At 58.5% G+C, this 25,544-nt stretch overlaps 1 protein-coding gene across 3 annotated transcripts in view; it reads left to right on the forward strand.

The window, feature by feature from the left end:
• RBFOX3 (RNA binding fox-1 homolog 3) overlaps positions 1-25,544 on the forward strand; it is a 395,456-nt gene that overhangs the window by 255,268 nt on the left and 114,644 nt on the right. For 2 of the 3 annotated variants that reach the window (XM_079131104.1, XM_079131105.1), the window contains exon 4: positions 19,131-19,170. The exons of the other annotated variant lie outside the window; for it this stretch is intronic. The gene's annotated coding sequence lies outside the window, so the exon portion shown is untranslated. The remainder of the gene's footprint in view (positions 1-19,130; positions 19,171-25,544) is intronic. 3 annotated transcript variants of the gene reach the window in all.

Below are 25,544 nucleotides of genomic sequence, written 5' to 3' on the forward strand. Positions count from 1 at the left end.
CTCTCCTCCCCCCAACAGAAGCACAGTGGAGCCTGCTCTGCTGGTCCCTGGCTGTCTGAAGCCCCCCAGTGCCAGCCTTGGTCTCAAGCTGCCAAGAAACTGAAGAGGAAGCCAGGCCAGGGCCTTTGATGGACAGGGGAGGCCTGGGGTGCCAGGCCAGGGCCTCTGATGGACAGGGGAGGCCAGGGGTGCCAGGCCAGGGCCTCTGATGGACAGGGGAGGCCGGGGGTGCAGGCGTCATTGTACTGCAGTCGGCTGTGTCAACGGGGGTGGCCGGAGGGGAGGCTATCTACCTGCCTGGTGTCCGCAGACTGAGGTCCCTGCTTAGTGGAGTCATTGGAGACCTTGTGGGAGGTGCAGACTCTCAGCCCCCACCTGCCCCAGACCTGCTGAGTCCATCTGCACGTCAAAAGACCCCTGGAGCATCCCCCACCCCCGCATGGACACCTTGGAGGTCCTGTGGGCTCGGGCTCTGCTGCCTAGAGAGCACCTCCACCTACACCTCTCCTTCTGGGCCCTTCCCACCTTGCTGGCTCTGGTGACACTGCTTTCTGCCGAGTAAGTGGGGTCTTGGGGCTTGGGAGACAAAAACAGAGAGAAGGAAAGAGAGAGGGCAGGGGAGTGGAAGCGGGAGAAGGGGACGGGTGCGTGACCGCTGGGTGCTGTCCCTCCTCCACTGGCTGGACCTGCCTGTCAAGGGTCTGCTCTGTGCTGGGCCCTGTGCTGGGCTCCAGACACACAGCACCTTATCAGTAGACAGAACAGAAGAGCCCAGAGCTTGCGCTGTCCGGGGAATAACCGAGTGAGTCCGCCGCGTGCTCACGGGCGCTAAATGCCGCAGGCCTGGGTGTGGCAGGTGTGAGGTCCGGGTAACCCGGAGGAGAGGAAGCATCTGAGTAAAGGTCTCCGGGAGGCCAGAGACAGTGCAAAGGCCTGGCGGTGGAACACGCGGGCGGGTTCCTGGGCCAACAAGGCGGCTAGCAAGGCTGTCATGGAGAAAGCAGGGAAGCAAGGGGGTCGCCAGAGCAGGTGGGAGTACAGAGCCAGGAGGAGTCGAAGTTCATTCTAAGCTCAGAAAGGGGTGTGGACTGGAAATGCCCCCTGACATCCGGTTTTCCCCTCCTGATGACCACTCTGCTGGCCGTGTTTCCTCTTTCCAGCATACAGGGCCATGGACACTGTCAGGCCTCCATGCCTGGCACGCTTGCGCAGCCTGACTGCACCTTCAAACACAGGGTGGGTGACCAGCTTCTCTGGAGAGGTGACCACCCTTGGGGCTCTGGCTCTGGCTTTGGCGGGTGCTGATCCCTTGGGGTCCGGGGCTCAGACCTGGCTGCAGAAGACCCGGGAGCGAATCTCCCTCTTAGAGGTGGCCACGGGCCTCCCTGGCTCTGTCCGGTGTCCACTGTGGGCACCTTGGCTCTGCTTGCGGCTCCTCTTGGGTCACATTCTTCCCTCTCAGGGACCCCAGCTCTGAGGTGCTGGGAGAGACCGGGACCCCATCCGCGGTTCCGACTGGGGCACAGGGCATGTGGGGCCGGGGCGCAGACTGTGTGGGTCCAACGTGGGGTGAGTGCAGGGAGCAGGCGAGCCTCAGCAGGCGGGGGACCCCACTGGCTCTGGGCATGCGAGGGGCACAGAGCGAGGGCATTCAGTCACAGTGGGCGCCCACCCTGGACCCCCTCCGGTCCTCCTTTGATGATCAGTCCAGTGGCCCCCTGTTGGGCCCTGTGCGGTTAGGCTCCGTGGAGTGTCCACACAGTGCTTGGCCATGGCAGGGGCTGGCACTCTGATGCCCCTGTTCCTTGCTGCCTCCCAGGGAGGGACAGTGGACAGAAAGGGGTCCAGGCATGAGGGCCACCTGCCGGGTCCACATCCCCCTATACTCACAGGGGACACTTCCAAGGCTCCGTTTCCTCATTTGGAAAATGAGGGTAATGGCCAGACTTGCCAGTGAGACCCTGTCTTAAAATAAAAAGGGGGCTGGGGATGTAGCTCAGTGGTAGAGCCCCTGGTACAAAACAATAGAAAGAAGAAAAGGAAGGGGGCCTGGGCAGCAGCCCTGCTGGACCTTTACCCCGCCTGCAGAGCAGGGCTGATGGCCGGGCTCAGCGCCGGCTCCACCCGCACCCAGCGCTCCTGTGCTCAGGCTCTGCTCTGGAGCGCCAGGTGCCCAAGGGGCAGCTCTGCTTTAGGGGGCTGGGCTTCTCAGAAGGAAAAGGGATGGCAGGAGCCCACCTCACCAGCAGCACAAATCTCTGGGCTCTGAAGCCCACAGCCAGCCAGTTAAGTTCTGGAATGACCTCGTGGCCCACACGTCTGGCCGCCTTCCTCCTGCTATCTAGCCGTCAAAACTGTGGGTTGGCCCCAGTGCCACCAGCTTGCAAGGTTTGTTCTCTCCCTCCAAAGCCTGTGGCTAGTCAGGCCATCAGCCTGTTGACCCTTGGCTCCAGCGTGGGTGGTGGCACCTGCCGAGAGAGTTGGCAGCACTGGGCAGGCCCTAGAGAACCAAGATTGATGTGCACGGAGCCCTCTGAGCCGGGTTACTACTGAGCATCCGTGACCCGTCCACTAGGATCGTCCAGGCTCCGGGCAGCTCATCTCCCAGGGGCACCCTGGAGCTCTGTGGTCAGAGCAGCAGACGACTCACAGCCACACCTGTGTCCCTGCATCCCCTGGCTCCTAGGATGCGTTCACAGGGCAAAGGGAACCTGTGTGTGCACCAATGCCTCCCAGCTGCCCCCGGGTCAGCAGAGCCTCCACCCTGCCCTGTCCCCTACAGGTCTTTCTGTCCCAAGGGCTTTCTCCTCCCTTCCCACCTTGTGCACTGCCTCCCAGGAGAGGCTGGTTTACAACGGGCCTGGTCTCAGGAAAGCAGGAGGGCTCCCCCTGAAATGTCACCCCTGTGTGCCCTGGTCCTGCCGCGCCTTCCCGTCGGCCCCCCAGGCAGCCGCTCTGTAGCCCCAAACACCAGCTCACAGCACAGCAGTAGGCCCTGCAGGGTGGACTTGGGTCAGATCCATGCTGTCCACACCACCCACAACCGGGGAGTGCTAGCCCTTTCAGCAGAGTGTCCAGATGCCAGGCTGTGCCAGACCCACCCCAGATGCCAGGCAGAGTGAGACTCACTCTGCTATCGGTGTTTCAGGGAGAAGCAATGTGCCCAGGGAGACAGCGTGTGGCAGAGCCTACCGCCCATCCTGGCTCCCGCAGATGGTCCAGCCCCAAGGGCAGAGTCCACAAGGGACTGAGAATCTTGACATTTCTGATTTTGAGCAACATCTTAGAGTAGAGTCACACACTGTGATCAGCTCTGCAAAGCCAGCCGCTGCTTTATAAAGAGCTGCCTTCGCTCCAACACCAAGGAGGTGGGCTCTCTGGGCTCTGTGTGCAGCGCAGTGTCTTTAGACATGGCCCCAAGTGGCCATCCTCTCCGGGGACACAGGAGCAGCCTGACCCCTTTGCAGTTGTGGACCCCTGCTCTGCCTCCAGCAATGCAGTTGGGCCATGGGTGACAGGGTTCCACTGAGGCCGGCTTTCCTGAACAGTGCCCTGGCTCTGGGGCACCACGCCCTGATGGGCTGGAGAACTTGGCCAAGTTCCCAGCCCTGTCCTCCCTTGTCGGCCCCCATACCCTAGATCTCCCTTTAATCTTCCCGGGATCTGACCCCAAGTGTCATTAGTGCCCCTGGCTCTATCCAGCTTGGGGAAATGCCTTCCACTTAGACAGTGGCCCCAGTGAGAAGGGCAGGTCAAGCGCATTCTTGTGCCCAACAAATGCTGAGTTATGACAGCAGCAAGCTCGGTCACGGTCCGAGCAACTGGCCTGGTGTCTTGGGAGTGGGCAGAGATGGGATCCTCCGCTTTGCCTCAGGGCAGGCGTAGCGAGCAGACGTGAGACTTGGGTAATGGGTGTCAGATGCCCCCGTGTGGCCCTGGCATCGTAGGGGGCTCCTCCCCATGGTGGGCTTTGCCTGTAGCTGTGGCACCATCTGCCCCAGGTCCACTCTGGGAGCTGTTGGTTTGTCTGCACTCTTCAATGTGGGGCCTCTGGCCAGCAGCTAGCCAAGAAGTAAAAGCAGCTTTTTCTACATTTTCCAGGATCTTTAGAGGCACAGTCCCTGAAGTCTGTGGGCTCTTCTTGCAAAGGTCAAGAAGCAGCCTTGGACTCATGTTTAGGCAGGGGTATCTATTTCCAATAAGGCAAGAAAACACAGAGAGAGAGGATTTAGAGACCAACCCAAGATAAGAATCGGATAGACGTGCCGTTGGGCCTCTGCTTTGCACAAAACCAAAGTGCGGCCCACCGGGGAGGACCTGGGCACACTTCCTTACCCATGGGCGAGGCAGCTCTTTGGCCAACGAGCTGGTAGATGGTGAGCCTCAGGGTTCTGCCCGTGGGCAGCCACTCAGGCAGTCTGCACTCCAGGCCATGCCGTAGATCTGCTAGTGTCCTGCTCCGGGCGTGCGTGCTGGGAGAGCCACTCAGGAACGGGACCTCTGGGCCTCCACTTGCAGAGTCTCCAGAAGCCCAGGCCAGTCTCCCAGCACGGATCCCCGGCTCTCACTCTCACTGCGGGGTGCAATGCTGGGCCACACGGGGTCCCCGAACTCCGATCCCAGGCTGGGAGCGTCTCTCTCTTTCTTCGAAGGAGAGGCGGACGTCTCCCTCCAATCTCTGCTTCCCACCGCCGCGGCTCCGCGATTTACATTAGGGCTCTAACGGGTCGGAGTAAATGGAGCAGGTTTGCAATTAGTTTTCAAAGTACTTATCTCATTAAAGTAAATGAATTATTGATTTCGTGACACATGCTTTTAGTGAGTGGCATGGTGCCATCCTCACCCGCCCAGCTCTCGGAGCCGGTGGCCAGCACAAGCAAACTTGCTTGGTGTGGGGATTTTTTAAAATTTTAATATTTCCTTCTCGTTATTTAGCTTTGTAATTAAAGTGGCTTCACATGAGAGATGAAGAGTCGGTTTATGGGAATCGAATCCCCAGAGACAGCCGCCCTGCGGGAAGGACAGAGCGGGAGGGAGCCTGTCTCTTGACCTCCACAGCTAGTGAAGGTTGAGGGGCGGGGGCTCCGAGGGCCAGGGCTTCCCCGCCAGGGGCAGGTCCTCCGGCCCTCCTGTCGGCACTGCGGAAGTTTGGAAAGTCCCACAGGACTGTGACCAAGAGTTTGCAGGGTGGCTGGGGCTGGAAGACCCCAGAGGGAAGCAATGGAGGAGCTGGGCTGGTCCTTTGCCTGCGGAGTGGAGGGCCCTGGAGCCCCGGTCCCAGGTGGAAGCTGAAGCTGCTGGGCTTGGGTCAACTCGGTCCCACCTCCAGCAGGCCCCGGTGCCGGACGCTCAGCAGGGTCTTCGTGGGCCAGCCCTCTCTGGGAAGGACAACTGCTGTCCAGGGTGGGAGAGAAGCCAAGGAACTTCGTGCTGCCCCCAGTCACAGGTGTTGGCCAGGGCCAGGCGGGCACTGGCTTCCCAACTCTGCCTGCCCGTGGGCCACGGACTTGGCCTCTTCCCCGGGAAGCTGAAGACCCCGTCAGAGGCCCCTGGCCTACATTGGCCTCGGCCTCAGGCTGCCGCCAGTTTCCACCCTTGGTTCAAATGAAGGTGGCCTTGACCCAGTGGAGGTGGCCGGACGGAGCTCTGGAAGGAAGACTGGGCGGCAGGGGCTATAGCCTGGGAGGCTACTGCTTCGAACTGCTGTAGGACAGACTAGAGTGTCCCAGGACCATTAGTGTCCAGTGGGTCTGCAGCACCACCACCCCCAGGTCCCCTCTCAGCCGCTCTGCTCCTCCTCACCCCTGACCCCAGCACACAGATGACCACACAGCTACCTGGCTGCCTCCTTCCTGTCCTGGGAGGGATGTGGAGCTGGGCAGGGCCAGAGGACAAGTGTCATGGTCAGCTGAGGAGAGGTCAAGCAGAGAGCACCAGCCATGTGGGCAGGAAGTTGGCAAGGTGGGCTAAGTACCACATAAAGGACCGTCTGCCCTCAGCTCTGGCTCTGGGCACCACCCGGAGCTGGAGGCATTATCCCCCTGCCAGGTCAGCCTGCAAAAGCCACCAGCTCCTCAGAACGTCGAGCTGAGGTGACACCCGAGGTGGACACACCCTGGGCTATCCAGGACTGCTCCTAGCCAGGCCAAGACTGCCTAGAGAGGGCACCCGGGCAGCAATGGTGGGCTTCACATGGGTGGGATTGGCCCATCTCTCTCATGGCCCCGGCTGACCCAGCCTGGAGCAAGCCTGGGAACTGCTGGGACAGCTTGGAAGTGGTCTCTGGTGGCGTCTGCCCATCTGAGAGGAGGGAGAGCTCTGAGCGCCAGCAGTCGCCTGCTGAGGCTGCAGGGTCCCTGCTTGCTGAAGGTCGAGCTCTATGCCCGGGACCCTCCGACGGGGCCAGGGATGGGCTTGCTGGCCCAGCAACCACAGGACAACCTCTGTTTCCTGAGGTTGGTGTGCATGAGTGCGGTCAGCCGCTCTCGGCTTGCCCAAGCACCGGGTGGAGTGTCTGTGAGGCAGTGGGACGCTGGAGCGGGCAGCCCAGGGCAGCGCAGCCTCTCAGTCGTCAGCACTACGCTGGCTGAAGCTGGAACCTCTGCACGTCTTTGGAAAGCAGCACTCACCGATGACCTCTGGGCGCCTCCTGGGCCCGGGTGTCGGGATACCACAGTGAACTTGCCTCCTGGTCCCCTCTGGGCACTCCTCCTTGCCCAGTACAGGGCACTGGAGCAACTTCCTTTGAGCCATGGGTGACTCAGAAATCCCGGCAGGAAGAAGGCTCGTTGGTGAGCCAGTTCCGGGAAGACTGCCTGGGAGGAGGAAAGGGCGTGGGCTTGGGCTTCCCACCTGGACCTGCAATGTCTCCTCACCTGTTATCCTGCCCTGTGATCTCGGCAGGGGCACACCTCTCCAGCTTCCGTGGAGTTGATCCCATGCACCCCACCCACATTCAGGAGAATTAGAGTTGACTACGTGTGCAACTGTCCAGGACAGCCCTGGTGTGTGCAGGTGCTCCACAGCAGTGCCTGAGACCTTCCCGTACCCCACCCCACCTCGCTGTGCTGCAGAGCTGTCACCTCAGAGGGATGTGGTGCCTGGGGAGCCTGTGATTGGCATTCCAGAGCCACCCTCTTCCCAGCACCCTCTCAAACCAGCAAGCCTGGGGCTGTTGCTAACTGGTTCAAATGTGGCTTTTAAAATATATATCTTTCTTTGTGATTAAAAAAAATTCATTTAATTAAAAATGTTGACATTGTGCCTGGACACCCTGCCAGAGAAAGTGGCTATAAATTAAACATTAAATCTTTAATGGTCCATAAAGAAATCTTCGTTTCTGGTTATGTATACACTGGATATAAATAGATAAAGAGAGGGCTCTTTTCAGGGGGGAGGGGCAGACTTCTCTTTGAACCTCAACTGGATAATCTTGTTAAGCGAGTATAATTAAAAGCCAGCGAGTCCCGTCCTCCAGCTCTCGCCCCGGTGAGCTGGTTAGGGAAGGCGCGCTGGCCTCCTCTGGCTCCAGCCTGCTCTTCAGGGAACCAGGAGCCCTGCCCTCTTAGGTGCACCTGGACTTCCAGGTACTGCTTAGGTTGGGGAGGCTGGGCATCCAGAAACAGCCCTGTGAAGGCTCATCTGTCCTTGTCCCTTGCTCCCTGTCCAGTCAGCGCCCCCAGGTAGGCTCAGGACACCCCAGGGGCAAAGGCTGCTCAGAGGGCAACTCTGCAGAGCCTCTGGGCTCAGAGGAGAGCAACAGTCTGTGGGAGAGGGCTCAGGGTGGACTGCACTCAGGACCAGGGACAGGGGTAGGTCCCAGGCCTGGGTGGGTGCCCTGGGACTGAGCAGCCTGAGGGAGGAGCCGGCTGTGAGACTCTTAGGCCTTCAGGCTCCGCTCCGTCCCTCCTGCCTCTCACCAAGTCAGAGAGCAGAGAGGCGGGAGGTGGGAATCTGAAAAGGGAGGGAGGGAGGGGGAGAGAGACTGGGGTGGTGATCGAGGCAGAATAACTTGGTCCCCGGGCTGTTCTCAGAGGACAGTATGAGGTTCCTGTTGCTGCTGTAACAGGCCCAGGTGGCTTCAGACGACGGCGATGTCTGACCTCACAGCTCTGGAGGCCCCAAGTGTGCAGTGGATCTCTCTGGGCTGAAACCAGGTCTGCAGAGCTGGTTCCTCTGGAGGCCCCGGACGGTCTGCTTCCTCTCCAGCTTCGAGAGGCTGCACCCTGCTTGGCGCTGGGGGCCTTCCTCTGTCTTCAAAGCCCACGGTGGCCAGCGGTCTTTCACACCCTAACCGTGGCCTCTCCTGTCTCTGTCCTTCTCACTTAAGGCTCTTGGTTACACTGGGCCACCTGTGATCCAGGTGTCCCCATTTTAAGGTCAGCCGACATCAGCCCTGATTCTACTGCAGGCTTGAGCCCTCTGCCACGTGACCTAACAGTCACGGCTTCCAGGGGAGGGCACGGGGAGGGAGCCATCCGCTGAACCCTGAGGGGACCCGTCCTTTCCTTCTCCGGGCATATGCAATCACAGCCCCCAAGGGCACAGAAACGTGGGTGTCACTTCAATCCGCAGGGGTCAAAGGAGTAAGTGATAACTTTGCTACGGACAGCTGGGACGAGAGGACGCCTGGGTTCCAGAGCTGAGCACAGAGTCCGTAACTGGAGTGAAGTGGGGTCCAGCCGGGGGAACCCCGAATGTCTGGGGTTGCTGATGCTTATAAAGCAGAAGCAGCCCTGACCTGAGTGGCCTCCTATGGGGCTGGAACCTGGGGCAGGGGAGGGTGAGGAGAAGTCAAGAATCTGGGAGAACAGGGACAGGACAGGAGTTGGGGTCATGTCCCATGCCCAGGAGGCTCTGGGAAAGGCATTTCTGGGAAGAGGCCAGGAGACCAGGGAGGAGGAAGGGTGGCCTTCAGTTAAAGCCAGGAGGTTGGTGTGGGCTGGGTGGTCCTCAGGAGGGCCTGGGGCAGTCATGGGACTGAGGGGAGCAGGAAGGGACCTCTGCCTTCCTGGGAGCTCAGGAGCTACAGCAGGTGGAGCCATCCCAGGGGACTTGCTGGCTGGGCTGTGCCAGCCTCCACTGGTGGACGCAGGCACCATCAGGATAGCCCAGGTCTCTGGGGGAAGACCCCGAGCATGACCCTGGACGTGTTGGCAGGTGCGAGTTGGCTAGTCGATGGGTCTGGCCTTCAGGACCCCACTGGGGCTGCTAGATTGGCATCATGGGCACCTGGGGTGGGGGTGCCAGACATGGGTGAAGTCACAGGGGGAGTGAAGGGAAAGAAGTAGGGGCCCAGGATAGAGCCCCTGGCTCCCAAGGCTGAGTCGTAGCAGGAAGAGCAGCTGCAGTGGGGATGGGGAGGGGAGGGCTGGAGCAGCTGCAGGGACAGCGGAGGCCTGAGGCCGTCCCAGGAGCAGTGCTGCGGGGAGGAGATGGGCAGCTTGCCCCTGTGCTGCCGAGTGATGGTGCGTGGAGGGCTGACCAGGCTGCCAGTCCCTCAGGTAGACGAGGGTGCTTTGTGTAGGGAGTGTGGTAGGTCTTTGCAGGTGGGGACAGGAAAGATCCAGAGCATGGACAAGTATACTGGGGAGTGGTCAGAAGCTGCCCTGGGCCTGAGAGTCCATCCACACAGGAGGGCAGAGGGCAGGTGAGGCAGAAAGGTGCATGGTGCCAGGGGAAGCAGCCTCAGAGGCTCTGGGCAGTCGTCAGGGCCTGTAACTGGTCTGGTCTGCGGTGCAGCAGACCATCTGGCTGGTGGGCTGGGGACAGACACAGGTCGCAGGGTCTCTGGGCACAGATCAGGATCAGAGACTGGGCAATCGATGGACCATGCAGAGCAGGGGTCTTAAGCCAAGCAACATGTGGGTGGTGAGGAGCAAACAGGAATGGGTCAAAAGATGGAGGACAGACAGAACCAGGGCACATGTCCACAGGAAGAGAGCGAGAGGGAGGCCAGGAGGCAACCTGGCAGCCAGGCGGCTGGGGAGAGCCAGGGAGAGCAGCCAAGGAGGGGTGGTGGTCCCAGGACCTCATGGGGGTGCTTGCCTGAGTGTGCCCCGGGCCACAGCGTGTGGAGATGAGGTGTGCACACAGGGAGGCGGCGTGGGAGACTCACCGCACGCTTCTCCTTGGCCTGACTGCTCACCGGCGTTGGCCAGCACTGAAGCCCCAGGGGCGCAGGGCGAACCTGCGCCCACACCAGGGGTCTCCTCCTTCAACGGCGCTCATTAGGGGCTTCTCCAGAATCACGCTGTTGTTATCTAAAGTCCTGGCCCCTTGCCTCAGGCCTCGGGGACGTGTCGTCAACGCGCTCACCAGTGAACATGAGCTGAACAGAAGCCGGGAGACAGCGGCTACCTGTCATTAAGCTGGGCACGGTCCACATGCTGGCTGTGCCTCGGGGCTGCGGTTAGTTGCAGGCAGACATGTCAGGACAGGGTGCACGGACATCCGTGCTCACCGGGAGACTCCAGAATTGGTAACGTGGGCAGAGGCGCCTTCATCCTGCTGTGCAGTTGCTGCCGTGATCGTCCGAGCAGCTCCGGCGGTGGCGGGGCGGCTGAGCCAGTGGGCTCTAAGCTGCACCAAGCTCAGCCAGCGCCCCCTGCCGAAGGCACTCAGCGGTGCCCCTTCAAACTGGCTCCCTTTTGCAGAGGCTGAGACCCAGAGGGCGCAGCAGGTGCGGCGAGGAGGCCGGCAAGGGCTGGAGCCAGGTTTGTCTCACCTGTGTGCGGTGGACGCCCAGCTGCAGGAGGGACTGCCGGGCAGGAGCGCGTCTTCTCACAGGTCCTGAGGCAGGGCCCCTGCACAGCACCAGGGAGGGCCACACAGGAAGCTCCAGGCTGGTCAGGAGCAGAGGGAGTGGAGGGGAAGGTGGGCAGCAGTCTCTGCTATGGCGTTTGGGGATGGGAGAGGTGAGCAGGGCCAGCAGGATCGGCTGCTTGGAGCAATCAAGTGGGCGCAGGGCTCTGGGGCTCTTGCCAGGTGTCTGGCATCTGGCCCTGGGTTGGTTGGCTGGGGCAGGTGACAGTGGCCCAAGGGTGGGGGCCCATCCAGGAGGTGGTGGGGAGTGGGCTCTGGGTTGGTGGGTGTAGGTTGGGTAGGTGTGAGAGGGCTGTCCCACTGTGTCAGCACGGCTCCATGACACTGAGAGGAAAGAGTGACCCACAGCCGGGTGGCCCGGGACACACTGAGCTAAGAGGGGCTGGAGCGGCTCAGCCTGTCGGCGGCTCAGCCTGTCGGCAGCTCAGCCTGCCCTGCGCGTGAATCTACAGCCAGACAAGACCTGAGCACGCTGTGGCTGCCAGCACCCCAGCAGCAGCAGCAGCAGAAAGTGTGCCCAAGTCCCCAGGCTTCGCAGAGGGGGTTTGCGGGTGTGGGTGGTTTAGTGGTCTCGAGTCCTTTGTCAGCTGCAGGAAGAGAGGCGCGTGCTGCACTGCTGACAGGGAGGGTGGCCTTGCTCTGGCTGCCCTGGTCATGCTGTCGGGAAGACCTGCCCAGCTGCCACAGCAGGTCCCTCTCAGAATGAGGACCCCAAGAGCAGAGGCCCTTACACGGTGGAGGGGCAGTGGACATGGTTCCTTGGCGGCCTGCTGAGCCTGCAGGGCCCTGAGGCTAGAGAAGAAGCTCTGCAGAGCCAGGTCCTGTGAGTAAGGCTGGACCCAGCACTTCCTTGCTGGTCGCCACCAGTGTTCCTTCCTCATTCTCCAGAGAGTGACATCAGGGCCACCAGCCACTGCACGAACCACCTCCTCCAAAGGCCTCGGCTCCTCACCTGTGCCAAGACACCTGCCTGGTGGGCCGTGAGAGGATTTGGATGAGATATGCCGTGTCCCACAGAGAGTGCAGGGGACACAGTGGACCAGGGCCTGCCAGAGGCCTGCCCTATGCACTTGGCTCTGTTCTAAGGACCATTCGCATCCAGGGAAGCCAGCTAAGGTCGGAGACGAGCTTCCTTCATGAAATCTGGGCTGGAGTCACCTCCCCAAGCCAGAGGCACCTGGGCATGGAGGCTCAGCCAAGTCTCTGGACCTCCCCTCCCTGCAGGGACAGTGCCAGCTTGGCAGGAGCTCCCAGCCTCTCTATTACTTCAGGGCCAAGAGGTGTGGAAGTCTTCCTGGGGTTTGTCCCAAACTGTGTCCCTCCCTCTCCTGTGCCCTGGAACGTGCCACTCTGGTGAGACCCTGGGCCGAGTTGTGCCTACCAGAGGGCACTCCCTGCAGCCACAAGCCGCTCCCAGTCGCTATCCTGGATGGCTCCATTCCCTCCCCTTGGTGGGCCAGGTCCCGTGCTAAGGCCTGTCACCTGTCATCCTCATCAAGCCACCTGGAGGCACTTAGAGGCTGAGGGACGCACAGAAGGATGAACAGCAGCCCAGGCTGGTGGACTGTGAGTGGCCCCCGGCATGAGGCCTGTGCATAGTAGCCTGCCTGCCCAGGCCCTCATTCTGTCCCTGGAGCCAGAGGAGCTGCAGATGCCAAACCCCACGGCCACAGCTGCCTCCAGGGCTGCACGCGGTTGTCTTGTTTCACCTGCTTTCCAACAACTCAGACACCTTCTCTGGACGCCCCTCATGGCGCTCAGGAGGCGGCGGCTAGAGGATGGGGCTAGTGAAGCTTCCACCCTTAGTCCTGGGACAGTCCCGACTCCGCCTGGCCCCCCGAGGACTGCCAGCAGCTTTGCCAGTGCCCAGCCTGTTATCAACTTTTGTTGTGTAGGTAGGTTGATTGAGACAGATTTCTGAAAATCTTCAAGGAGCGAACAGGTTGGTTTCTTAGGGGATTTGCTCGGGAAATGAGATTTTGCCCATCTCCCAAAGGAGCAAAGGCGTCTAAATTATTGATGGCAAAACACACTCATCTAAGAAGCCGTGTGGCTGGTGTCTGGGCGCTGAGCGGTGCCGTCTGCCCTGAGCGCTCATTCAGCTCTCTCCTGTCCCTCCTCCCAGCCACCCCCAGCGGGGCTGCCCGCAGACACCCCTGGGCAGTGCCACTCTAAGCACCCACTAACCCTCCTGAGAGCCAGCACTGTTCTCGGCCCCCACACCTCCAGGTTTCCAAGGAGCACCTTCCGGGGGCCTTGGTGGGTCTCAGGGGCTGGCTAGCTCAGGAGGCACAGCCAACTGCGGGAGGACCTGAATGCGGCTCAGGCTGACGCTCCATAGCAAGAGCCAGAGCCGCCAGTTTCTAAAGAAACAAAAGGGAAAGGAGCCAAGACACACCCGCCAAGTGGAGCCTGGATGGCCGCCCAGGCCCGCTGGAGCCGCGTTTTAGCTGAGTGCTGGAGAACTGGCCTGGTGGGAGCGGCCCTGTGCACAGGGAGCTCAGACGGCCCCCACCCCTTTCATTTGCATTAGAAAGAACAGCTTCCTCAGCGTAATCGGATGCCAGCCGGGAGGGAAAGAGACCAAGAAGGCCCACAGGGCAGTTCAAAGGGAAGGGCAGGTGCTCCAGGCTGCAGCCCTGGGCTCTCAGGGCCCGGATGTCCAGCCCCTGCCTGGTCAGCCCTGTGCCCACACTGCAGGCAGAGGAGCCACCTACGTGTCCCCACTGTGGGCAGAACTGCTGGTCATCTTTGGCCAATGCTACTCCCCCACCCCCACCCCGTCTCTCTGCACCTGGTTGGCAGCCATTGCCATGACCACATAAAATGAGATGGAAGCAGGTCAGTAGATAGACGTGGAGACTGGACTATGGAAAGACAGGACAGGAAATTAACACTGAGGGGACTTTGAAGTACAACTAGCAAGGCAGAACCACCCCAAGTTTTCTTTCTGAACTTCCCAGTGTCCTACGCAAAATGGGAGCTGTAGTCAACTGCAGGATTCTCATTGTCTTAAAAGGTGGCTTCAAATCCAGATGTTCAGCAGATGGATGGACATGCAAAACGTGGGCTAGCCATACGGTGGAATATTATTCAGCCATAAAAAGGAGAGAAGCACGGGTACATGCCACATCATCCAGAAACCCCGAGGATGGTATGCTCACTGAGAGGCCAGAAGCAGGAGAAATTCTGCTTGATCCCACTTAGCAGGGTTCTCCAGAGGAGACTCGTTCAGACAGGAAGAAGAAGGAGGTTGCCGAGGATGAGGGGAGTTGGCATTTAATAAGCACAGCGTTCCACTGGGAAGACGAAGGTTCTGGAGACGCGGCCACGGTGCTGCACAACAACCTGACGGGGCTTGATGCCAAGGGAACCGACCTCTTAAAAATGGTCAAGGCGGCAACTTCATGTATTGCGTTTATCGCACCCCAATAAAAATTCAAAGAAGTGAAAACAGCCCAAAAAACAAGACCAAACCGAAAAAGTGGCCTTGAAGCACCCCTCAAGAGAGCAGCCATTTTCTGGGGCCCTTCAGCCTGCCCGTTACTTCCCAGAGTTCAGGTGTGCGTGGTCAGCATGGTGGTTCAGTGGGGAACGGCCCAGGCAAAGTCTCTCATCCTGGTTTCCTTTAGAAAGAGCCAGCCGTCCAGGGATGGGCCTAGTCAGGAATAGTGCCCAGAGAAGAGCGCAGAGGAGGTGACGAGGACAGGGCTGTTGTGACCTGGGCCCAGACCCAGCGAGGCCAGGACCAGGTCGGTGAGGGAAGGGAGGTCAAATGTGCTGCTGGGGGTGCACTGGCTGGGGGTGAGCAGAGCCTGCGGGCAGGCCCGGGCCGCCCACCTGGGGGCAAAGCAGAGCTGTTCCTGGAGCGTCTTGGATTTAACCTGCAGTGCTGTCCCCCCCAGTAGGCTGCTTTCTACCTGGCCTGATTTCTGCCACCTGCCTCCACCTGTAGGGTGGCTGGGGGGTGAAGTGACGTCATCGATGACGTAACTGCAGGAAAGCGCAGAGCGCTGGCCCGGCCGCACTGCCCAGTGCTGGACGTGTGGCTCCTGGCCAGGCACACGGGGTCCTCGCAGGCAGAGAGTGTGTGAGGCCCCAGCAGCCAGGCCAAAGGAGCGCGTGGCTGATGCCTGCTTGGCTCTGCCTCGGCCTCCAGAGACAGGAGGCTGTGCTGCTGGAGCAGAGACCTCCCTGTGCTGCCGCCTGGGGGGCCCAGTAAGGAGCAGCCCTGCACAGACCTGGGCGTGGCCGTGTGCTCAGAGCCACCGCCCTGGCTTCTGTGACGGCTGAGCCTGCTAGAACTTCTCGGTCTCCCTGACTGTGGTCAGGGCCCAGGGCCCTTCGTCCCTTCTCCTCTCTAAAGCTGAGTTTCTCTTCAGAAGAAGAGAAGCTGCAGTCGACATGGCCTTTTCCTCATGCCTGCCATTACCAAAAGCCACGCCTCAGCCGCCCACTGTTGATGCTTGTTTAGAAAGATGCACCTTCGCTTCTGCTTCCCCTCGGGACAGCCCGGAGAGGGTCGCTTGATAAAATTCAAAGCAACACAAAAGAGCAGTTAGCAGGTCAAAGTGGCCTTTTGTGTCCCTGTGGCCTGTCCGACTCAGGGCTCAGAGAGGGGCATAGAGGCCAGTCGGGCAGAGCCCCTAGGAGGCCCTCCCAGGTCCCTCCTGGTGCCAGGGGCCCCGCTGCGGAAGCTCTCTGGCCTTAAAGAAGTCCCGGGACCCTGCTGCACAGGAACAGGCAGGAAGAAAAGAGCCCAGGAAGGGAGGGAGCCCGGGGCACACACCTGGGCACCCCCCTGGGCAGGTAGGGCAAGTCTAGGCCCAGTCGGCCAGAGTGGAGCTGAAGAGCCGCTGGAGAATCCCGAGGGATTTTTCTGGCAGAGGTTTGGCATGACCACTCTGAAAATGGGCACACGTAAGAGACCCGGCCTTCCTGACCTGAGCGTCCGCACCGGAGTCCAGCTTGATCCCTGGGTAGAAGAGCAGGAGGGTCAAGAGCTTCAGGGGCCCTCTGTCCTCTGGGTGGGATCAAAGGTGGGGTAGAAAGGGGAGGTCTCCGCAGCAGGGGACCCCTAACCCTGTTCCGGTCCTCGTGTGGGGGTGGTGTGGGTGAGCGTGAGCTGGGTCTAGTCAGGGGGTCCAAGAATGAGCACCTGGGGTAGGGTCTCTGTGGACAGATAACCCTGCATTCATGCCTGGGACTGTCCAGGGCGGACACTGCTCTAAAAGGACCCAGACCTGCTCTCGGAAGCCGATTCCAGGTCTGACTCTGGGCCGACGCCTCGCCTGGGGTTCCTCTGTTCATTCATTCCTTCAGCAAACAGCTCCTGCCTCTGGTCTGTGGGAGCCCCACCCGGGCTCTGGGGACAGGGAACTCTGAGACCCGGTGCCGTGTGGGGGCCGTTCAGTCCAGTGACAGGAGGCAGACTAGAGGCCGAGGGTGGACAGCCCCCTTGGAATGGCTCCTGGCCCAGCGGGCTCTCAGGGGAGAGCTGGAAGTATGAAGCCCCCAGACTTCCTCTGGAGGCAGTGGACAGAGCGTGGAGGCCCTGCATCCTGCTCTGCTTGGGCTTCACTGAGCATGTGTCCACGGCTACCCTTCACCGCTGGCCTGGTGGGCTCTGCGCCTCCCTGAGCCAGACTCACCGAGGCGAGAGGACTGCAGCTGAGCAGCGTTCTGACAGCAAGGCTGGGGTCCACGCCACCCCACGTCGTGCGGGCCCCAGAGCGTGCCCAGGTGGTCAGCACGGCAGCGGGTGGACCCAGGGCCTCCCTCCCGCCCCATCCCCCAGACTGGGCAGGTGGGCCTGGGTGGACGGAGTGAGAAAGCAAGGGAAGAGGGGGAAGCGGGGACAAGGCGGAGGGTGGGGAAAGCCAGGGCTCCCCTCAGAAATGCCCAGCAAAGCCCACCCCAGGGGTCCATCTGCATCCGGCTCATACTGAATTGGGTGGCCCCACCACAGCAGGCATGGGCTCTGATGTGACCTGTCCACACAAGGACTAAACTCCTACCTGTGTGGCCAGGTGTTCCAAGGAGGCCCAGGAAACAGCTTCATCCCCCTGGAGTTTTGGTACGAGGACAGAGGATCCTGCCACTCAGGGGAACCACTGGCCCTGAGACCTCAGGACAGGGACCAGAGGCTCTTGCTTGGTTGGGGCATTCAGCAGGCGGGCCCCCGAGCTCCCTCTGACTGTGCAGTGTTCCAAACACCAGGGCTCTGGGGAGCTGAGGGCCCGGCCTCCAGGCCTCCCGAAGCCCGCCAGGCACAACTCTGCTGTCACACTCTGCACACAGCAGATACGCAGCATGTTCCACAAAAGAATCCACAGAACCCAGGGGAGGTCGGGGGTGGCTCAGGGCAGGGTGGCAGCGGTGGAGGTGGCCGGGGGCACCCTGTGACACTGATGTGTGCTGCTCAGAGACTCAGACCTTGAGGCAGAGGGTCCCCTGCACTTAGAGGAAAGCTGTGGACGTGGGCACAGAGCCTGGGAGGAGGGCGGCTGGGGGCTCCCCCGTCACTCCTGCTTCCTGCTGCCCGGCAGGAGTGGACACTGTCCACAGCATCCCACCCCGCTCCAGACCCTGGCCCAGCTCTGCCTTTGCTCGGTGGGGCTGAATCAAAGGGGACTCGGTTGTACTGAGTCGGGAGGACGGCTCGCATTATGAAAGGAAACCAAGAAATAAGTCAACAAAGAGCAACCCCGAAATCAACCCAAGGCAGCCGCTGCCTCGCAGGCTGGCGTAAGCTGCTTATCCAGCCCGCCTCGTTCTGAAGGGACTCCACATGGCGGTGCCTTCCAGGAGCGCCAGCCCCCCGCCCCTGCTCACTGAGCGCTGTCTGTAGAAACAGCCCTACTGCCAGAAGCTGCCTTCGCCACCCTACTGGGGAGGGAAAAGAGGCAGCTGCAGGCCCGGCCTGGTGCCCAGCTCAAAGTCAGCTGCCCCTCGGCCCACAGTCCTCCCTGCTGTGGCTGCAAAACACCAGGATGCTGCCTAGTGACTTGCAGGGACCCCAGCGACTGGCCAGCCAGCTCCGTTTCAAAGGCTTTTCTGTTCTAATCCTCAGTCCCCACGGAGAGGGTGCTTCTTCCTGCCGGTGCATGACAGACGGCAGTATGGGGTGGGTGCTTCACCAGTTTGAGCCTCAGCCTTTCTATCTGAGCAGTGGGGATGATGGAGAGTGTGAACAAGGCGGCCTCAAGCAGCTGGCACATGAAATGTGCAAACTGAGTGGCCTGGCCACCTGCTCTTTATGACCACGTGGAGGGGGATGACCATGGTGGTTTTTCTAGATCTGAAGAAAGAGGCCCTGCCCAGCTGCCTCTCACCCAGGAGCTGCTCCCTACTTTATCTTCTTCACACTGAGTTTTTAAAGTGCAGGCACTTGTGCGCTCGCAGGTGTCGGTGAAGACGTCCTGGTTCCAGGGAGGAGGGGCGACTTCATGACGGTGGGTCTCTCCAGGGCCACCAAACCACACACTGAGAACCGGGACAAGAGGGAATTCCGGGTGTGTTTTCCCACCATAGAAAGATGCGCAAGCTTTGTCCAGAGAAAACCATGAGATGTGACTGAGCAGAGAGAATCTAAGTCGAGCAGAGCACACAGCACACAGGCCTGCGTGGACGCTCGCGCCCTTGGCTTCTGGGCTCCCAAGTAACGGGGCCTTGGCCAGAGGCCCCCTGCCCCCGTGGATTTGCTCTGTGACTCTCGTCACACTCTGCAGCTCTGGGTCCCTCCACAATGTAGTCCTCTGCTGCTCCCAGGTGCTCCCGCGAATGGAAGCTACTGGAAGCCGCAGCTAATCCAAACAGCTCTCATGTGTGAGAAGTGGTTTAGAATCCTCTGCTAGAATTAAAATAGACTTGCACACTGGGACCAACATGGGGACCCAGAGGGACAGCCCACCCCAGGGGCCAGGCTCAGGGGAGCCAGGTTTAGCAGGAGCGATCCCCTCACCCATCCGCAAAGCGTGTCTGTGGATGCCCTCAAGACCCGCAGGGGCTGCCAGAGGAGAGCGAGGGGGTGGCCAAGGAAAGAAGGAGAAAGCGAAAAGGAGCACCCCTGGTTGCAGAGATGAGTCTGGGGAGTCGGGATGGCGGGACCCCGGGTCCTCTGCCTTTCTGTTTTGCCTGTTAAATGAACCAAGGGCACTGGGCCCTGCTGGGAGGCGGAGGCAGTGGAGGCTCACCCGGGGCTTCCTGGCCTCGGGAAGGCCCGATCCCTTCCCGGCTGCCTCCCGGTGAGCCCGTGCAGGTCGGCAACGTTGATGGTGATTCTCTCCTTTCCTTTCTTTTCTTAGAGCGCCCAGAGTGCCTTGGGGAAGATTGGCTGGATAAAAGGTATGAAGACTTTCTCTTTTTTTTCCTGAATAGTTTTTGACAGATATGAGCATGTTGAACATCTTGGGAACTGCTGGTAATGAACGCCAGGAATGGCTGGGGTTTCCCGCTGGCTGGAAGGAGGAAAGGTGGGGGGCGCTGAGAGCGAAGGTCTGTGACGGCTCCTTTCTTGGCACCCAGGGGATGGGTCCAAAAGGTGCTGGGAGAGGAAGAGCTGGGGGCCAGAGGAGCCGGAAGGGGAAGGATGGAGAGGTGAGGGTTGGTCTCAGGCAGCTCCCACTGGCCTGAGAGTGGCTCTGACTCCTGCCTGGTCCTATCCCGCCACTCTCTCCCCCAGGACCCCTGTGGTCCCTCTGCCCCCTCCCAGGTGCGCAGTGCATGGCCACTCATCCCCTGGGCAGCAGGGTCTCAGGACCCCAAGGCAGCCCCAGGGTTCACTGCTCTGGAGAGGTCAGCTTGCCTCACGGCCTGGTCTCCTCAGGGGGCAGGGGGCAGTGGAAATCAGCTTGGTCTACTGTTGACCCTGAGGAGCTGGACTCTGCTCCCAGATGGCCTGCAGTCCATCATCCGGGCCTTCTTTGCTGTCTACCTGCGGCTCATCTCCTCGGTGGGCTCATCTGCAGAGTTTCCTGCGAGGGGATCGTGAACAAAGTAGACTGCAGGTTTTCAGGGCCAGCCTCGGCCCCGGCGGCTTCTCCTGAGCTCTGGGGTCGTGGCTGGTGTCAGTTTGTGCTACTCTAACCAAACGCCTGAGCAGGGCGACTTACAATGAGCAGAAACACAGCGCACACTTCTGGAGGCTGGAAGCCCAAGATCAAGGTACCGGGGCCTTCAGGCTGCTGACCCTTGGCAAAGGCCAGCAGACAGGAGGGGGCCCGACTGGCCCTTTTTAAGGTGGCAATCCCACACAAGAGGCTGCTCTCCTGGCCCTGTCACCTCCGAAAGCTGTCAGGAAGGGAACCAGGTGGCAGCCAGGCTGTGGAAGGGCATTCAAACCCAGCAGTTGGTGTGTGTGCGGGGCAGCGAGGTGTTTTCTGGAAGCCAGGAATGGACAGCTCCCGTCAGGGCTGGGAGGACACACTGCTTGGTGATCTCTTGCAGGCCAGGCTTGTCCCAAACCTGCCCTGGGCTCAGAAGCGAGCCCTGACCATGGCGGGGAGGTGGCAGGGCAGGAGCCTCCGTCCTGGATGCTGGTCCTCAGGGGCTCTGCTGGCTGACTTTCTGCCAGGATGGGGCGGATGGGGTGAGAGCTGCAGCCCAGGGGGTACTGCTCATGTGGCCTCAGGCTTACTACAGTGGGCAGTGGTGACCGGCCCGTGTGGTCAGTGACAGAGTCAGCTTTCTGTGGAGGCGGCACGGGGCGTGGCTGGCGTTGGCCTCCCGCTCACCCCACTGTCCATCCCACAGAGAGCATAGCCTGCCGACGCCATCTCATGGCTGCTTCTCTGTCTCCCGGGGGAGTCCCCCTGGAGGATGATGAACCCCTCTGTGCTCTAAGGAATGACGTGGCCATCTGCTGCTCTGCAGAGTCCAGTTCTACACACTGTTTTATTTATTTTTTAAATTTTGGTTCGTCGTACACAAATGGGGTACAACTTTCGTTTCTCTGGTTGTACACGAAGCAGAGTCACACCGTTTGCGTGATCATATGTGTCCATAGGGTAATGGTGTCCACCTCCTTCTATTATCTTTCCTCCCCCCCGCCCCTCCCCACCCCTCATTTTCCTCTATACTATCTATCCTTCCTCCATTCTTGCCTCCCCCTAACCCCCGTTATGTATCATCATCCACCTACCAGAGAAATCATTCAGCCTTTGGTTTTGGGGGATTGCCTTATCTTACTTAGAATGCGATTCTTCAACTCCATCCATTTACCTGCAAATGCCATAATTTCATTCTTCTTTATGGCTGAATAGTATTCCATTGTATACATATACCAGTTTCTTTATCCACTCATCTCTTGAAGGGCATCTAGGTTGGTTCCACAATCTAGCTACTGTGAGTTGAACTGCTATGAACATTGATGTGGCCATATCACTATTAGTATGCTGATTTTAAGTCCATTGGGTATAAACTGAGGAGTGTGATAGCTGGATCAAATGGTGGGTCCATTCCAAGTTTTCTAAGGAATCTCCACACTGCTTTCCAGAGTGACTGTACCAATTTGCATTCCCACCAGCAATGTGAGTGAAACTTTTCCCCACACCCACGCCAACACCTACTGTTGCTTGTGTTCGCACAACTATTTTTTAAGCAGCTTGTGTGTAGGGCGTGGACATACCGTATGGTCAAGGTGCATGGCATGTGCCACGTGGTGAGTCTGGGTGTGTGTCTGTGCCAGGACACTGTCATCACGGAAGAGTGTCACATGCCACCCAAGCCCCGGGGCACTCCTTCCTCCCGCTCAGCCCAGACCACTCCCCGGCCAGCCCCGATGCTCCTGGCTGCTGTCCGGGTTGTGTTCTAGAGTTTGACATGAAGAGAATCCTGCCGCACGCGCTCGTTCTGGTTGGGTTCTCTCCTGGGCGCGACTGTCGTGAGACTCGTCTGTGCTGAGTGTGTGCACAGTCCACCCCCGGCAGTGGCCGAGCAGTCCTCCCTTCTACTGGTCTCAGCGTGATTGTCCGTCTGTCTGCTCTCTGGTGGACATCTGGGACCGCGCGTCCAGGGCTTTCCTGTGGCCATCTGTGAAGACTCCCGCGCAAGCCTTTGGGACGACCGGTGCTATCTTTCCTCTTGAGGAAAAGATGCCAGAGGGAAATGTCTGGCTCCCTGGAAGCACAGCCTCCCTCCACCTCCCGCTGGCCAGGTCTGACGTCCACATGGGGCTCCAGGCACCCCTCATTACAACTGGGCCGTTCCACCAGCAGGGCGCTGGGAAAGGTCACCCTGCCGGCCGATGGCGCGGGGGTCTGCGGGCACTTCCTGGCATCCTCATGTCTTCTTTGGCAAGATGTCCTCTGTTCACACCTTGGCCTGTTTTTTTTTTTTTAATTGGGTTGTTTGTTTTCTTCTTGTTGAGTCTGGGGAGTTATTTATATATTCTGGATACGAGTCCTGTATCAGGTCCATGCTTTGCAAGTGTTTTCTTCTAATTGGCTGGTCTTCTCGTTCTCCTAATGGTGTCTTTTGAAAAGCAATAGTTTTCAATTTTGGTAAAGTCTCGCTTATCGGTTTGTTCTTTGTGGATCATGTTTGGTTTTCTCCAGGGATTGAGCTCGCGGCCCCACCCTGCCAGGCAAGTGTTCTTCCACTAAGCCACATCCCCAGCACCTCCATGCTTTGTATTTGAGACACGGCCTCACTAAACTGCTGCTGCTGGCTGAACCTGTGGTTCTCCTGTCTCAGCCTCTCGGGAAGCTAGGTTTACAGGCGTGCACCACCTTGACCAGCAGGATCATGCTTTCGATTTGTATCTGAGAAATCTGAGCCTGGCCTGAGGTCATGAAGATTGCTCTCTCCAAGCTCTCCTCTAGACACTGAGAGTTCTGGGTTTTGCATGCAGGTCTATGGCTTGAGTTAATTTGGGGGCCTAGTGTGAGGTACTGGCCAAAGAATTTCCTGTGTATGGATGTGCAGGGGTTTCACTGTGACTTGTGACAGGGACTATGTCTTCCCCCATTAAATGGTCCTTGCACCCTGGTAGAAAATCAATGGTCATATTTTTGGGAGTCTGTTTCTGGAGTTGGTGTTCTGCTCATTGATCTGTCCATCTTATTCAAATACCACCACACTGTCATAAGGACTAGCTGTAGGGTTGTCTTGAAATCAGGAAATGATCTTATTCCTTGTTCTTTTTCAAAGTTGCATTGGCTGTTCTAGACTCCTTACAATACCACGTGAATTTTAGAATTGATATGTGAATTTCTAAAAAAAAGAAAAAACAAATTCCTGCTAGGATTTTGACCAGGATTGCATTGACTCTGTAGATTGTTTGAGAAATCAAGGGCCTCTTAACACTCTTGAGTCTTCTGACTCATAACAAGGTATGTCCCTCCATGGATTCAGGACTTTAACTTCTCTCATCACCTGCTGTCGGCTTCCTGTGTATGGGTTTTGCATATCGTGTCAGATTCATCCTCAGTGTTTCCTACTTTGCACAGGATTTTTCTGCAGTGTCTGGCTGTTGGCTGCTGGTGCAGAGATGAACTAGAGTCTTCGTATAGTGATGTTGTATCTTGCCACCTTGCACTCACTCACCAGTTCCAGGAGTCGCCCTGAGGACTCTGCCACGTGTTCTGAGCGAATGCCCACGTGGCCTGTGAAGAAGACAGCCCTTAAGAGTGCTGTCCTTTCTCGCTTTCTCTGGTCCCTCCCTCTGGCTGGAGCCCCCAGCAGGGTGGAGCGGCAGCAGCAGGAGCGTGGTGCTGTTCCTGAGCTTGAAGCGCCTCCCTGCCAGGGACGGCGTGAGCCCTGATTCGTACAGTCCCTTCCATTGCCAACACTCGCCTGCTGAGCGCTGCTGGTTTCCATCGGGCATGGACGCAGAATTTGATCACATGTTTCCTGGGCCCGTTGAAGCACTCACACCCTTTATGTTTTTAGCTCGTGAGGCTGGTGAATCGCAGGGCTTGCTGTTCCTCTTTTAATCCAGAAGAGGTTGCATCGAAGTCTGTCAACTTATTTTTTCCCATTTGTCCTTTTCCCCCTCTGATTTCTGTATGGTTTTTTAGTTGGTGCTCATAGAGATACCCAGAGGTGAAATGCACCGTGGTGTACTCAGACATTCGTAGCCTGACGGGGTCGATTTCATCCCGCGATTCTTCCCTTCCCATCTTTACTTCCTTTTTTCTCTTTTTTGCCTTCTTTTGCGTCGGGTGCTTTTAGCTGTCCTCTCTTACCCCATCCTTGACTTGCTAGCTCTTGGCTCTGCTCTTTCGGCAGCTGCTTCGGGGTTGAGTGTGCGCCTCTCTAAGTGACAGCAGCGTGCCTCAGGGTAAGGAGACCGACTCCCCAGGCGTAAGCCCCTCAAGGGGGCCCCGCTCCTCCCCTCCGGCCGTCACGCTGCTGTTACCACGCCTCGTGCTTACCTGCTGTAAACTCCGTGACAGAATGCTGCTGTTTCTGCTTAAATTTAAAGCAGATGCGTCTTAAGGAGATTTAAGTAAAAAGAAAACGTCACATGTTTACCTACATAGTGTCCATTTCCAACCATCTCCATTCCTTGGTGTCCATCCACGTCCATCTGTGACCACGCCCTTCCACCTGAAGGACCCTTGCAAACCTACTGGTGATGAATTCTTTCAGCTTTTGCAAGTCTGAGAAGTCCTTACTTCCACTCCGTTTCAAAAGGTACTTTAGCTGGGGATAGAATTCAAGGTTGACAGCCCCATGCTCTCTCAGAACTTTAAAGGTGCCCCCCGGGTTTCCGGGACTCACAGTGTTGGGTGTGTCTCATTCTTATCTTTGTTCCTTGGTAACCAGGGTCTCTTTCTTTCTCTGGCTGCATCTAAGATTTTTCTCTGTATTGATGATCTTCAGCAATCTGATGATGATCTGCTTAGCTGTCGTTTTGTCCAAGCTTCTTGGATCTGTGAGTCTGTAGTTTCCTCACGTTTCAAAGTGTTTGGTCCTTATTCCTTCAAAGATTGCTCCTGTCCTCTACCCCTGTCAGAGACCCTCAACCGCACGTGTATTAAGCTGCTTGAAGTTGTTCTTTCCTACTTTTTAAACTGTTTTCTCTGTGTGTTTCATTTGGGGTGGTTCCTCTTGAATCTTTAAGCTCGTTCATCTTTTCTCCGCGATGTTTAATCTGCCATTAATCCCATCCATTATATATTTTTTTAATCTCAAATATTCCATGTCTACCTGACATTATGATAACTATTTTAATAACTTCCTCTGATAAATCTAACATCTGTGTCATTTCTGGGCCAGGTTCAAATTATTGTTTTTCCTCCTCATTTTGAGTTTCATTTATTTTCCTGCTCTTTGCATACCTGGTCATCTTTGGGTGCTGGATGTTTTCAGTCTCGCCTTGGGTGCTGGGCCCTTCTTGTCCTTGAGCCTTGCTAGGGATGCAGCTGAGTTACCTGGGAACGGTTTGACCCCTGCCGTCCTTGCTTTTCAGATTGCTAGGCAGGCCCTGAGCCGTGTCTCTTCTAGATCTGCTAGGGGGAGACTCCATGTTCAGCTTGGGTCCAGCTCCAAGTTGCCTGGGGAGGACACACTGTTCCCAGCCCATTTGGGTGCTGAGACTGTGGCCCTCAGTCCTTCCAGGTGGTGCTCACCTCGGCCTTGGTCGTTCCCTGCAGTGCTGGGCTGATAAGTCCTCAAGGGATGGTTGGCGGGGACCCTCTGTGGGCCCCTAGGGCTCCCCCTCTGTCCAGCTCCCCAGGGCCCCTTGCAGCTCCAGCCACCTTGGCCTTCCCCTC

The sequence above is a fragment of the Sciurus vulgaris genome, assembly GCF_902686455.1.
Source record: "Sciurus vulgaris genome assembly, chromosome: 3".
NCBI lineage: Eukaryota > Metazoa > Chordata > Mammalia > Rodentia > Sciuridae > Sciurus > Sciurus vulgaris.